Raw genomic sequence first — 14,973 nt, forward strand, 5'->3', positions numbered from 1 at the left:
CTTAAAAGGTTAGAATGTCTACAGTTTTTAGTATAATCCTGTTAGATGATCACTACTGACTGCATGCAAGACTTGAGCAAACAGTTGCAGCATTTATCATGTCATCCTCTAATAAGTGCTGAAGAGGAAAACCCCAAGTTTTATTGCAAGCAGTGATTACTTTTTTGCTAACCATGGGTATAAATGGATCCAGTTCTTCCTTGTCTGTGGGTAGACAAAGGCCACGACCATGAGCTGTTCATCATGAAATGACAAAGTGCCTGCCTGCAGCTGCACCTAACTGCTTACATTAGGAGCCCAACAAGCTTGAGCCATACCAGACAACCAAGGAGAAAGTACAAAGCAGCATTCTGTAATAGCAAAGCCACTGGCATTACTCGTCAATACCACACACAGAAGCAGCTCCTGAAATGCAATTTTCTGAAGCAAAGACTTTCATTTTGAAAGTAAATAGTTTTGACCGGTCAGTCTCACCTCTGTGCCTGGTAAAATCTTGGAGCAGATTCTCCTGAAGGGCATGCTAAGGCACATGAAAAACAACAAGGTGCTTGGTGACAGCCAGCATGGCTTCACTAAGGGGAAATCCTGCCTGACCAATTTGGTGGCCTTCTATGATGGGGCTACAGAACTGATGGACAGGGGTAGAGCAGTTGACGTCATCTACCTGGACTTGTGCAAAGTGTTCGACACTGTCCCACACGACATCCTTGCCTCTAAATTGGAGAGACATCAATTTGATGGATGGACCACTCGGTGGATAAAGAACTGGCTGGATGGCTGCACACGAAGAGTTGTGGTCAATGGCTCAATGTCCAGCTGGAGACCAGTAACGAGTGGTGTCCCTCAGGGATCGGTGTTGGGACCAGTCTTGTTCAACATCTTTGTCGCTGACATGGACAGTGGGATTGAGTGTACCCTCAGCAAGTTTGCCGATGACACCAAGCTGTGTGGTTCAGTTGATACCCTGGAGGGAAAGAATACCATCCAGAGTGACCTCGACACGCTTGTGAGGTGGGCTGGTGCCAGCCTCATGAAGTTTAACCATGCCAAGTGCGAGGTCCTACACCTGGGTTGAAGCAACCCCAGGCACAGCTACAGGTTGGGCAGAGAAGAGATTCAGAGCAGCCCTGCAGAGAAGGACTTGGGAGTGTTGGTCAATGAGAAAATGAACATGAGCCGGCAGTGTGCACTCGCAGCCCAGAAAGCCAACCGTATCCTGGGCTGAATCAAAAGGAGAGTGACCAGCAGGTCGAAGGAGGTGATCCTGCCCCTCTACTCTGCTCTTGTGAGACCTCACTTGGAGTATTGTGTGCAGTTCTGGTGTCCTCAACATAAAAAGGACATGGAACTGCTGGAACAAGTCCAGAGGAGGGCCACGAGGATGATCAGGGGACTGGAGCACCTCCCGTATGAACACAGGCTGCAAAAGTTGGGGCTGTTCAGCCAGGCAAAGAGCAGGCTGCATGGAGACCTCATAGCAGCCTTCCAGTATCTGAAGGGGGCTTATAAGGATGCTGGGGAGGGACTCTTCATTAGGGACTGTAGTGACAGGGGGTAATGGGTTAAAACTTCAACAGGGGAAGTTTAGATTGGATATAAGGAGGAAGTTCTTTACTGTGAGGGTGGTGAGGCACTGGAATGGGTTGCCCAGGGAGGTTGTGAATGCTCCATCCCTGGCAATGTTCAAGGATAGGTTGGACAAAGCCTCGGGTGACACAGTTTAGTGTGAGGTGTCCCTGCCCATGGCCGTGGGATTGGAACTAGATGATCTTAAGGTCCTTTCCAACCCTAACTATTATATGACTCTATGATCAGGAGACAAAATAAAAACGTACTATGTTTACCTAAGAGGATAATGAAAAATTAGTTGCCTCAGCACCGTAATTTCGGATATCCATTGTAGGCATGGCTCCCTGGGTAATGCTTCTTCCACAGTTCCGCATAATCACAGAAGCTGGAAGAGAGGTAATCTGGTCCAACTCCCCTGCAGGGCCACTTAGAGCCAGTTGCCCAGGACCCTGTCCGAACAGTGTATGAGTACCTCTAAGCACTGAGGCTCTGCAACATCCCTGGGCAACCCGTGCCAGTGCTTGGTCACCCTCACAGTTAAAAAGTCTTTCCTGATGTTCGCATTTCTGGTCCTGTCCCCAGGCATCACTGAAAAGAGCCTGGTTCTGCCTGTTTTACACTCTCCCTTCAGCTATTTATACACATTGATAAGATTCCACTTAGCCTTCTCCAGGCTGAGCACTCCCATCTCTCCCAGCCTTCCTGCATAGGAGAGATGCTCCAGTCCCTTAATCATCTTTGTGGCCCTCTGTTAGACTCTCTCCAGCATGTCCAGGTCTGTCACGCTGGGGAGCCCAGCACCGGTCACAGCATTCCAGGGGTGTCTCGCCAGTGCTGAGCAGAGGAGAAGGATCACCTTCCTGACCTGCTGCACCACCCTTCCTAACTCAGCCCAAGACACCACTGGTCTTCTCTGTCACAAGGACAGAGACTCAAGGATTTTCCCATCTTTAAGTGGATGCTCCAACTCCAGAGTGGTTAAAACCTGGCACAAACATGCAAGTGACTATAACCATACCTGCACCAAGTACACCAGGGCATATGCACACAGATGGCAGGACAAAAGTCTTGTTTCCAAGGCCAGTAAATCACGATTCTTGTTTTTTTGGGGGGAACAGATATCCAAGATCCCTGCATCGAAAGTCAGGGAAACATTTTCCTTTGCCAGGGGCATAAGCAATGTGACCATTTCCACAGGTTGACCAGTTAAGGCTCAATTTTGCAACTAGGCCTGTGCTCTGATACTCCCATGTGTAAGACCCACACCATTCTGTAAGTCTTGTTTTAGGGCCGAGGCCTCAGTTACTGCTCCCTGTCAGAAAAAAAAATGAATTAATTAAAAATACAAATATAAGGGAAAAATACAACAGCTGCCACCAGTACTGAGAGATAGGTCTAGCAGTCTTTTCAGCTTTCTTTAAAACTGCACTTAATACATATCTTGTATGTGTTTCTGCCCATCTGGGGGGTGCAAGAGCCTAAACCATTTGAAGTTATTAAGAAAATTACACAAAATAAAAATCCTTAAAAAGAGAGCAGAAAAAAAATAAAATCACCAGCCACTGGTTTTCACATTCTAGTCTGGAGACACCAAAGGGTCTATCCTATTTTTACACACTTTGCCAAAGAAATTCAAGAAAAATCCATCCTGCAGTTCAGCTACTTCGATGCAGGGCTTTCCAGCTTTACTGGAAAGTTTTAAGGGGTCTGCAAGCCAGAAAACACAGAAACCCTCTGTCATACGCTAAGATGGCTGTTGAGCAACTGTTCTCATCCACACCAGGGCAGTGCAAACATGCTGCCGATTTGCGCAACAAATGGGGGAACGGTGTTTGCTTTAGAATTCCTGCTGGAGGGCACTCTGCTTAATTTCTTTCTTAATTTTATTATTTATGAAATGAAGCAGAGACACCAAGATACAAAGCACTCTAGGAAAGAGTTTCCAGCAATACGTGTTCGATTTGATCTCTTCCCACTTCTAGAATGAGTCATGCTGTCTGGATGCTTTCTGAGCATGAAAATTTGAACTGCCTAATTAACTTTCCCTGTGACAATATTGGGTGGCCAGACAATGCCTACAACTGTACGAAGTGTACGCCGTCATGCTTAGCAAAGTACTTTTATTCAAATTTGTTCTGTCAGAAGAAAATCCTCTAACAAAACTAACATGGTTATGTGAAAGAAAAAAGTATTCCCTTCATTTAAATATAAATTTAAGATACTTAGCTAGTCAACCTAACATCTTTTATCTGTGCCACAGACTATTATTAAGAGTTTGAAAGGCTTGTCAGAGGAAAATAGGCCTCTCAAACTGTCTAGCAACATGGCCAGGTTGTGTTTCAGGTCATGCTGCTGGCAACAGACCTCCACAATCTCCAGGGTTCCTGGACGGAGTTCAAGGTGTTGGTTGGACTCTGTGTCACCCTAAATGGCTTCATAGGGTTATGCTTGTTTGAGAGACAATTCCTGTGCCTGTACCACATGGCTGCAGTTGTCATTTTGGACTGGAGCCGTCTGCAAGAGAGCTGCCAGCAGTGGATTTTCTGCAAGACTTTCAGCCTTGCCATTTACTCTCTACTGGGATGAAAGAGCCAGAAAATACATTAAATATCCAATTTTTTACCCAGATTTAGTAAGTTAAGAATCAGGGAAGAAAAAGATGGTCATGCGGTGTGTCAAGACACAGTGTAGGATTATTTCTTACTTTCTTGGAAAGCTTTTAATAGACCTGACAAGTAGCAGCAATAGCCAGATCTTACAGAAAGTGGGTTACTGTAGCTGCAAATCTAAGTTCAAAAATAAATAGAAAAAGAAAAATAGCTACACAGAAGTCTATCTTACTACCAGTCATTTAGGTAAGGCTTTCCTTCAGATTTACTGAACTCAGGAGACCACCAGGAAGCCCCGAACTGTACTATGTACTGGCTTTGAAATCCTGGTATTTTGTAAGTTACTAAAACAGCTTGCTCGCTTTTGTTTAATAACCTCATATGTCAAAAAAGAGACAAACTGTTAGTGATTTCACATAATTTTTGCAGGTCTTCAGAATCCTGGAGTCATTTCATCTTGAGCTCAGAAACTTGTAACTTTTAAAGTAGAAATTAGTATCACAGACCAAATTTCCTTACATTTAGTCTCCACTCCATCAATATTTTGTCTTTTTTTTTCTCTTAAGTTGGAAAGCTGACTAGATTTTAGAAACATGAATACCTGTAGATTCCTTCATTAAGGTTAGTATTTCAAGCCCTTTTTGGCCCCCCGAGTTCACATTGAGTCCCACCTTGTCATGAAGTTAGATCTGACAATGACAAATGTGAATGGGAAGGCTTCATTCAGAACTATTAACAATTAGAATAATTTAGTTTAGAAGGTATCTCCTGATACAGCTAGTCCAACAAACCCCCAACTCCACACAGGGTCAACTACAGTAAGTTGCTCAGCACCTTTTTCAAGTCAGCTTCTGAGCAACCTCCCCAGGCACACATCCCAGTGTTTAAGTATCCTCAGGGTGACATTTTTCTTCATCTCCAGCCAGAATATCTTCATTGTAACTTGCAACTGCTGTCTCTTGGTTTTTTTGCTCCATGCCTCAGAATACTTTGTTTTCTCCATATCCTCACATTATGCAGCTGAAGACAGCATTAAGATCCCCCTTAGTCTTCTCTTAGTAAGGCTGAGCAAACTCCGCTCTCCTAGTCTCTCCTTGTGCATGATGTACTTCACCCCCCTGATCATCCTGGTAGCAGTGCACTTGACTTGCTCCATGAAGTCAGCATCTTCACCTGTCCTTTATAGACCAAAACTGGACAGTGTTCCAAATGCAATCTCACCAGCGCCAAAAAGAGGCAAATGATCACTCTGCTTGATCTGCTCACTATGCTCCTGCTAACACTGCCTATTTGGCCTTATTACCTATTTTTGCTACATCATCTTGCACTTATCAAGGGATGAGGCTTTACTTTCCACAAAAGGATTCCATGTCAGCAGATGAACTAAACTCTACTTACAATGCCCACTGAAGGCATCCGTTTTCAGTCTGCCTGCTATGAACACTCTCCCCAGAGCTCCCACAGGCATATCGGTGAGCGTATTCAAGCTGCAGATGAACAGTTTAAACTGCTCACAGAAGTACATAGAGCACAGCAAGAAAAATCAGCCTTAAGAGGATGATGACGCTTGCTCTCACATTAATGAATTTGCCTGTCTGAGGTCTCTCTTGTGACAGCTGTATATATCAAAACATAATGGATCTGTAACATACTAATGTCTGAAATGCAGCAAGGTGTCCTGCGTGAAACAGAGATTGCTACCACAGCCTCACAAAATGTTGGAGCTGCCAGTTTTATGAAACGAATCAGGGGGAAGACCATCACAAAATACTGAACAAAACATTAAGGAGAGACTATGCATGGTATCAACACTATCAAAGCCAAAAAGCACTTCTTTTGAGTCTTGAAAAGGACAGACTGTGTAATTCCACAATTCAAACACATACTAAATCTCTGTGAAGATTTGTAGATTAATTCCTCCCAATTTATCAGGCAAGGGTGGTTTACACCAAGTTTCACTTACAACATAAGTGATGGTCAATTCAGAGAAGGTGGCAGAGAGCTCACAAGAAATAAAGTCACAATATTGAATGAGTCCTGGTAATAAAACTCCAGCTAGCAGGCACCACCATTGCAACACGTTTACAAGCCATGCAAGTCTTTTGCTGGAACCAGATGAAAGTCACATCAATGTATGCATGATACCAATGTTATTTTCTTCCACATGATGGCTACAATACAAAGCTATTAACACACAAGCAAACAAGTGGCCAGGGAAACTACAGCTGAAGCAGAAAACTCTGATTTTAATCTTTCAGCAGTAAACACAGGCTGTAGCTCACAACTTCCAAGAAACCCAGACTATAATCCCAACAGCGACAGTTCCAGAAACACTAACAAGCCCAACTAACAGTTCAACAAGAGTGGCAAAAGCCCAGTTGGCAGCCCAGCAAGAATGGCAGCAGAAGCAGCTGCTAGAGACTCGTGAACCCAGGTGCACAGCCCTGGGCACTTGCACATCTCAGCCCTTCCCCAGCCAGAACAAACCATTTCCAGAGGTGGATCTGACATTACAAATAGTAGCTACTGGAATTATTGCTGAAGGAGAAATCATCTGAGGTTTGAATGTTTTAAAGTGTAAAGGGCTTAGGGGTATGGCTGCACACTATGAGGCCCTCAGACCTTCCACTTATATGAAGTGGAGGTCTTAATGAAAAGTGTTGATGGTCCTTCTTACAAGAGAAAGGATGGGGCCTCATCCTCATCAAGGATGGGGCCATGTGTTGATATTGGAAAGGTTAAGTAAGATAACTCAGTGACTCAAACATTAGATTTACAAATGATGAAGGATTGAAGAAACCTGTTAAGAGTCAGGGCACCAACTATAATGGTGACTAAGAAAGCACAGGTATGGGGATTTATAGATACCAGCTACTTATGTTAACAGTTTGCAGAACAAAAGGAGACTTGGAAAGTAGCTTCTGTCAAAGGAAATGTAATCTGTCTCTTTTCCAGCCAAGCTCTGCTAAACCACCAAATTTCATTAGTCCTAAAATAAAAGGTCTAAGTCACAGCACAACAGAAATTTTCAGCTCATCACAAAACTTCAAAGCCTGATGAGACTGATTCTCTGATTTTGCAACTTAACACATTACTTTTTACAGATCACAGGGGAGGAAATTCACACAAATGATCATTTAAGAACTATCATGACAGTTTTTGTCAGTTAGTAAAGGACTCAAGGATTTAAGACTCTTCCCAGTCCCTGAGATTTACCTACTTGCAACAAGCACACTGCTTTTCAGGTATTTGCAATAACCTGCATCACATTTACTGCTTAACACCTCCAGCTTCACTGACTTCCCCAGTCTTCCGGCACTCCTCTGCAACTTTCAACCACCTCCCAATACATTCCTTTCATACCAAAGGAAATTACTGTATTTCTTCAATTGGAAGGACTATTAACATCCATTAAACTCTCCTGCACTCCCAACCATATAATGTCTTCATCTCTCCTCACTCTTTTTTTTCAAATACCAACTTCCTATTAAGTGTAATCCTTCCTTCTGAACATAGCTTTGGTTTCCCCACAATCCACCCTCTAGAAAACTATAATTTTAATACAGAATAAATTTTAAATACTGTGTATAATCTTGCAGAAGCTTTATGTATAGGACATATCTCGAAAGAACTCTGAACCAAATCGCTTTAGGCTAAGACAGAGGTATTGGGAGCTGTAATTGTAAGCACATAGGGGCTTTCTACATTTAAAGGATGGCAGACTCTGGGATGGTCTAGCATTCTATTTTGCATCTATCTACCCATAAACACACACACACACATATATGTGCACATATATATACACAAACAGGCATCTCACAGGGAGGAGGATGATATGTCAAGTTTTAAAGTATTACACTGGTATCATAAATCAACCAAATACAACCTTAAAATGGCGAAGCAGTCAGGAGAGGTAGTCTGACACATGTTGCGAGGCAGCCTGGAACAACCATGAATTGTGCAGTTGCAAAGGGTGAGCTTCGTTACTCCCCAGGGCAGACTTTGAAAAGGTTTTGTGTCCAGACCTTTCCAGTCAGGACAGCAAAAGTACAATTCTTAAAATTAAAGTACTGTTTCAAAACATTCTCATTCTGCAGCTATGACTCAAGAATGAATGGAGCTTGAATTTATCAAAACGCTAAAGTAACTCCTTAACCGGGGAATACAATATCCTTGCAGAACGGTGAAGTTGGTGTCAAGTGTCAAGCCCAGCACTTCCTACTAGGCAAAATACAATTTGGATTTTTGGTTCTGCAAGCTCAGCCTTTTACATAAGAAACGTGATCTAACCTGAAGTAATCAATCCTGATAGGTAAAAGAGAAACGCCTTGTTCATCTAAGCAGAAAGCCCCAAGGTTATGAAAACCTCCATCATTTTCTGCTCATCACTAAACAACATGGTAAGGAACATGCCTTCTGACAGAGCCTCAAGCTGCTACACAAAACCATTTAAAGATGCAAACCTTCACAGTGAAAAATCTCCTCTAACTCTGGAGAGTTACCTATTCCACAAGACATGCAGAGGAAAAAATATGGAGAGAAAAAATAATAAGTAAAAAAAGAAACAAAAAAAGGAGGAAGGGGACACACACACATAATGTGGGAGAAATGCCTCATAACTCTACCAGGAAAGCAATTATGAGCAGATTACAATTGATTTTCTATCTATGCTAACTGGAAATGACTACAGTTTGAGACCAGGAGGCAAGAAAAATGACTGCTTCTTGTTACACCGTCTCACATCTGCTTTTGTTATATCCTACCTTTAACATAAAATTTAGTAACTAAAATGAAGTGTCAATTCTTTCAAGCATAAAAATATGGGTTTGTTCAATTAATGGGCTTCTTCCTTCAAACATATGGTAGAAGCAGTACATTTATTGTAAATATTTAGTAAGCTTGAAGACAGGAGGCATTTTAAACATAACTATACATACGTAACACGAGATACAAAGCACCACTATACAATAACTTAAGTCTGAGGTCAGAAATATTTCAGTCTCTTGATAGAAACAACTTGCTGCAGAATTTCTTTTTCTTACTTCAGGTACAGTTTTCAGTACCACAAGACAAAACCTGAAGCATTAATTGCCTTGATCACTAATAAGGCCACTGGCTAGCTGCCATGGCAACAAACACTATGGAAATGAGTGAATGATGAAATATCTCTTGAATAACTTAAGAAAACCCAACACTTATCTGTGACTTCCTAGCTACAAGTGGGACACTGCTTCACAGAACAGCAAAAGCAGCAGAATAGTGTTTACAGGACAGGAAAAAGAGGAGGTTCACACCATGCTTCTTCTAACCTTCCTCTTCATTACTATAACCCCTTCCTACTCTTTCTTACTACCGCCACTCTCTTTCAAGCATTTCAGTTCTCAAGAATTATTTAAAATACAAGCTACAAAGAGATCCATGACTGAAACCTCTTTTAATTAAAAAATAAAGCGCAACCAGCAAAAAAACCCTACACAGACTTGAAAAGTTCAAGGTCAGATTTGTTTTTTGTTTGTTAATTTGCTTGTTTTTAAATTACTGGTTCAAACCAGAAGTTATGGATGTGATGCAGAAAATACCAAAACAGATTTTATGACTTATGTAATGAAAGAAGTCAATCATACATCTCCTTCATACTGAATATGGAATTGCTTAGCTATACGCATTTCTGACTACAACAAAAACTGACCTGAGCCAAGCAAGCTCCTTGTTTCACCTCCTGCTGACTTCAAACTATCCTTTTTCAGCTTGCTTAAAGGCTATTTTCAACTTCACATAGGATGTATAAGATTTCACAGAAGAAAATCTCATAAGGTTTTCAACTTACCTATATAAAATTGAACAGTAAACAGTTTTCATCAAATATTGAACAGAATCTCCAATCTCTTCAAGTCTCAACTGCAAGCCTAGTTTTCTTCAAAAGATTAAACAGACCTGGAATATCACTAATGTTTTTAAAGGCTGGTACAACCCGGAGAATCAGGCAGTGAAATCACTCCATTGGACTGTGCTCAGCTCAGCAGTCAGCCTGAAACGCACAATCTACACAGATGAGTCAAGTCTGGATAATTCCTTCATGCTCTGTCAGGTTGAGAGTATGGGGTTTGTTTTTAAATTGCATACCTTCAATAAACTCCACTTCTCTTTGCATTTACAGTACAAGACAACATTTTTAAAGCGTGTTTTGATTTGCAGATGCCTATAAATATGATTAGTGGAGCTCTGGCTATCAGGACCTTATCAACAATAACTGCCTTTTGAAAAGAATCACAAGTAAAGGTAAATATTAAAACCACTGAGTTACTGCTGCCCTCTGGAAGTCCAGTGTAGTAATAAAAGTGTAATAATAACTATGTTGGATTAAAACCATGAATGCAGGAAGGTTTGTGGAGAGACAAAATACTTTTAATTGGTTCAACTACCTCCATCAGGGAATAAAAAAAAAAAAAAGTTTCTGAATTCTCAAGACTAGTTGACGTAATTAATAAAAAATAAGGGGGTGGGGAGAGAAAACACAAAAACCTTTCCTTATTTCCCTCGAATAGTCGCAAACGTGCTTTAAGCTAACATAACGAATTCTCTATTCACTACAGTACACTCCTGTTGAAGACTAATACTTCACTTGAAGTATCACCAGACAGAAAGTATAATTCATTAAGATTTATCTAACACGGTACTGGAAGAAATGGTACCATGAACTCACTGGCTCACACCATGGGCAAATGCAAAGCAGTAAGCAGACAACGGAAGAGAAAGGACCCTGTCACTTAGAAAACTCAAAACATACTTAAATAGTTTATTTTCTTTCCAGATCAAAAGACTATGCTACTGCTATTCTAAGTATGCTGTTAATTGCATTAAGAGCTGCAATTATGAATTATGTCTTTGCTTTGCAAACACAGACCAAGAGGACAAGACAAACAAGACATTTCACTACATCTGCTGCTAAAGAAGTGTGGTCTACTGTTCAGTGGGATGGATTTACTTAACCCAACTTTCAGCAACACCATCGCTTAAGGGCTATTTGGCCCTACCAAAGCTACGGAAGCAGTCAGGCACAGGAGTGCCAGACAGGGCCACGGCCGGCTGCATGAGGTGCTGCACAAACACAGCCCAGCAGAGTTTCCTCCCCCGGGGGCATTATAAAATAACGTCACTGCTCCACAAATACAGCCGTACATGCCTAGCGCTGTTATGCAGACATGCCTGCAGAGTTAGGTCCAAAACACACAGGTGGATGAAAATTAATTTTTAAGATAAATTGGAACTTAAAAGCTACGGCTAGATCTGAGAATGGTGCAGCCAAAGCTTCAGAGGCTTCTGCCTATTACGGTTTGGTTAAACGGCACAAGCTGCAACTTACGCAGCCGGTTCTCTCACCCAAAGTGAAGAGAACAAATCTCTACTGTTCTCAGAGGATTCTTAAAAACAACCCAACCAAACCAACCCAAACCCAACACAAATTCGTAAGTCAGAAGCAGGGTAACAGCGGGGTAGGTAGAATACCTGAAATAACTTTTAAATCCCTTTCCAGGTCCCCGGTACTCCGGGTACGAGTGTCCCCCGGGACAGCGGCAGCTCCAGATAGCCGCGGTCGTGCACCCGGGAGCAGCCCCGCGGGCAGGCCCGGCTCTGGGCTAGGCACGGCCGCTCCCACCGGCTCGGCCCACGGCTCCCGCCGGGGTCGGCAGCGGCCAGCTCCAGGAAAACTTTCCGTAGGGGCCGGCCGCGGGGCCTGCCGAGGAGTGGGGATGCCGGCGCCAGCCCCCTGGGGTGGCGGGGCAGGGATACGAGGCTGTCGCCTACCTCCCCGCGCAGCACCGGACGCCGGCGGCTCCTCCCGGCCGCTCAGCGGCCTCCGCCGCCCCGGCGACCTCCGCCGGGCGACCTCGGGGAGGCGCCGGGGGCAGGGCCGGCACCACAGCTCCGTGTTGACACACGCGCCGGCTCGGCCCCAGCAATGGGCGGCGCCGGGGCGGAAGCGCAGAGCGGGCATTCCCCTCTCCGCCATCGCCGGGGTCCGCCGTGCATCCCACCTCGGCCCATCCGGGGCCGGGTCTCCCGCGGCCCTGCAGCCACCCACCTGCGGGCTGTCGGCAGCCGCATACCGTGAGGAGAGCAGCCGGCCCCGCCGGCGTCGCGGGCAGGAGTAGCGGTGGAAAGGTCGCCTTCACCTCGCCTGCCGCCGCGCCTCCTCCCGCCGCCCTCCTCATGTCCGGGGCGCTCCGCGGGGCTCTCAACCAGCCCATCGGGCGCCCTGCCCGCCTCCCGCCGCGCTGCTAGGAGGCTGCGCCACTGCGGCCGGGCGGCACCTGCTGCCGGGGCGCGACGGAGCCTCACAGAGGAACAGCCCGAGCCGGCGCTCGGCCTTGCGTGGTGAGGGCCCGGCCCGGCCTGGGCAGCGGTCTGTAGTAGTGGGACACGGGTCACCCGCCGTGTCATGGGTTCCTGCCGCAGGGAGAGGGCTGCCGTAGTAACACCCTTCCGAAATGCCCGCACGTTACCGTCCGCGGTGGGGCTGACCGGTGTGCCCGGCGTGGAGGATGTCCAGCCGCTGCCTTCAGGAGATCTCCGGGTGCTCGTGAACATTCACTATCTAGGTCTCCCCACTCCCTACTGCCCCTGGCTTTGCAGATGGACAAAGAGAGGCTGGAGATCTTTCTGTCAAGGATAACAAACTGGGTCTGTGGCGGAGTTGGTAGAAATCTTAATTTCCGTCCCATGCTCTAATTATGAGATGTTTCCACCCACCCCGCAGTTACTTTCATGCAGATGAAGGAATGTACCTCACACCATCCCACCCTGCCTTCTGTGCTCTTGCCGGGGTGGCTGGGCGCCAGGAGTCTGCTTAGGAGATATGAATGAAGCGCCGGCAGTGTGATCACGGCTTGCGGGCTGGTTGAGTGTGTCCTGTGCAAGACACGACATACAGCTATTGCTACTTACAGACTGGAAGTGTGTGTGTATAGTTGTTACTGTTCTACTACTGTACTGAAGTTTATAAAAAGCTCTTCTAGTACCCAGCAGAAAATGGACAAAATTTCTGCATCTAGTCTATGCAAATCCTACATAGAAATATGATCCTGAAGGGCCACTTTTCAGAGTTTATTTTTCCAACAAAATATTATAGTTTTGTCTGGACAAAAGGTTGTAGAGGAGCCCGGCTATACTGCTTTCCCATACATGGTTCAATAAACCTTTCCCCTTCAAGGTGACATAGTCTGTAAGGGTGATGACACGATTTTGTCTGTTCTCATTCAGTACAAGATCTGTCAATTTTCTCAGTGTATTTCATTCCCATCTTGAGGGTTCAGCTCATGGTGCAAGAGGCTGGCTTTCTCCTTTGGTTAGTTATTTAGCTGTGCAGAAGGAGTTTGAGATCTCTACTAAAAAAAAATGCTTGTTCCCTCAGTCCCAGATATGCCGATGTTGTTTAAGAGTCCAGAGACACAGAGTGGTGTCCAAATGCGACTATGAATATTAATTTAATAGAGGAAATCAGGGAAAGCAAGACTAAATAATTAGACACTTGCAGTGGTACTTTGCTGCTTATTGTGGCAGCCTTTGCTGGTGATGGGGGAGCATATGAGTCAGTTAAAAGCACTGCAGTGCTGGAGAAAATGGTTCTCAATTATCAGAATAAGAAATAACAGAATAATATGGAGTGAAATTGATTCTGAAACTACTTAAAGTCACAAGAGAATTTCACATTTTTTTCCTTAGTATACCAGAGTCCCAGCTGAGTTTGCCTAAAGGATCTTTTTGACCTCATCTCCTTTTGAGAAGAGATTGCAATTCTGTAAACCTATAGTACCTTTGTAATTTATTACAATGTGCTACTTACAAGCATGAGTTAAGTTTGCTCGAACGTGAGGTTTACTCAAAATGAAGGAAGCTGCTTGATGTCACTGCACTGCACATTGGTGAAACCTCATTTACTCTATTGCCTTAGGAAGCAAGTTGCTTCCCGATTAAAATACACGTTCAGTTGTCAGAATCCAGGATTTTTCTGTTCTGTGACCACAAACCCCAAATACGGCAGTAGTACCTTGGAAAGGGGGTTGTAAGCATTAAAAGACTTCCTCTGCATAGGACAATCAGGAGCTGGGGACTCATATGCCTCCATGACTTGCCCATCTCTCTTTTCCTCTGGGTTTGGTTACCTATTGTATGTCCACATTCTTTCCCACATCACCATTCTTCAGGTTTTGCTGAAACTCAGGATTTCCGTAGCTTCCCTGGGACTTTCACATGTTGCACAACACTTTCCTGGTCAGTAAACGGTGGAAAAAGTTGTTGTTAATGAATGAGAACACACTTGTGGGATTAATCATTACTTAAAAACAAGATGAGGGAAAACAGGACCAGCTGCCCCATTCTGAAACCAGAACCTCCTTTATTTCCAGAATAAACTACAATGTAACAATACAGAATAGCAAAAGTTTATAAACAATGCTTTTTCTATAAAACCGGCCTCCCATACATATTAACTCTCTTTACCTTTCTATCTTCCTTATGGTGAATGTCTTGTGAAGTTAGATTTAGCTGATTTGCATCAGCAGATTTACATCACAGTTACTATTTTTTTAATTAAAAAATACATGCGTATTTTCAAAATTTCTTTACTTTCTCAATTATATTGTGCATTTAATCTGCCATTTCTCCTTTCCCCTTACAAGCTACAGCTCTTTTCCATGATTTGAATGTTTTCTGCCTGTGACATAAAGACTGCCTCCTTTATTCTTGCAGTTGTCCAACGGGCTGGTCAGCCTCTCTAACTGAATCTACTCCTCAC

At 44.1% G+C, this 14,973-nt stretch overlaps 1 protein-coding gene across 3 annotated transcripts in view; it reads right to left on the minus strand.

The window, feature by feature from the left end:
* The window catches only part of ZC3H12C (zinc finger CCCH-type containing 12C), a 45,263-nt gene extending 32,909 nt beyond the window's left edge, over positions 1-12,354 (minus strand). The window contains exon 1 of one of the 3 annotated variants that reach the window (XM_057399702.1): positions 12,262-12,354. The gene's annotated coding sequence lies outside the window, so the exon portion shown is untranslated. Of the gene's footprint in view, positions 1-11,684; positions 11,814-11,984; positions 12,104-12,261 lie in introns of those variants that run through there. The other 2 variants (XM_057399700.1, XM_057399698.1) reach the window with 2 other exon arrangements.
* Positions 12,355-14,973: the final 2,619 nt, after the last annotated feature.

Source organism: Pezoporus wallicus, unplaced genomic scaffold, assembly GCF_028554395.1.
Source record: "Pezoporus wallicus isolate ANWC-B61680 ecotype Strahan unplaced genomic scaffold, APGP_CSIRO_Pwel_v1 scaffold_6446, whole genome shotgun sequence".
Taxonomy (NCBI): domain Eukaryota; kingdom Metazoa; phylum Chordata; class Aves; order Psittaciformes; family Psittacidae; genus Pezoporus; species Pezoporus wallicus.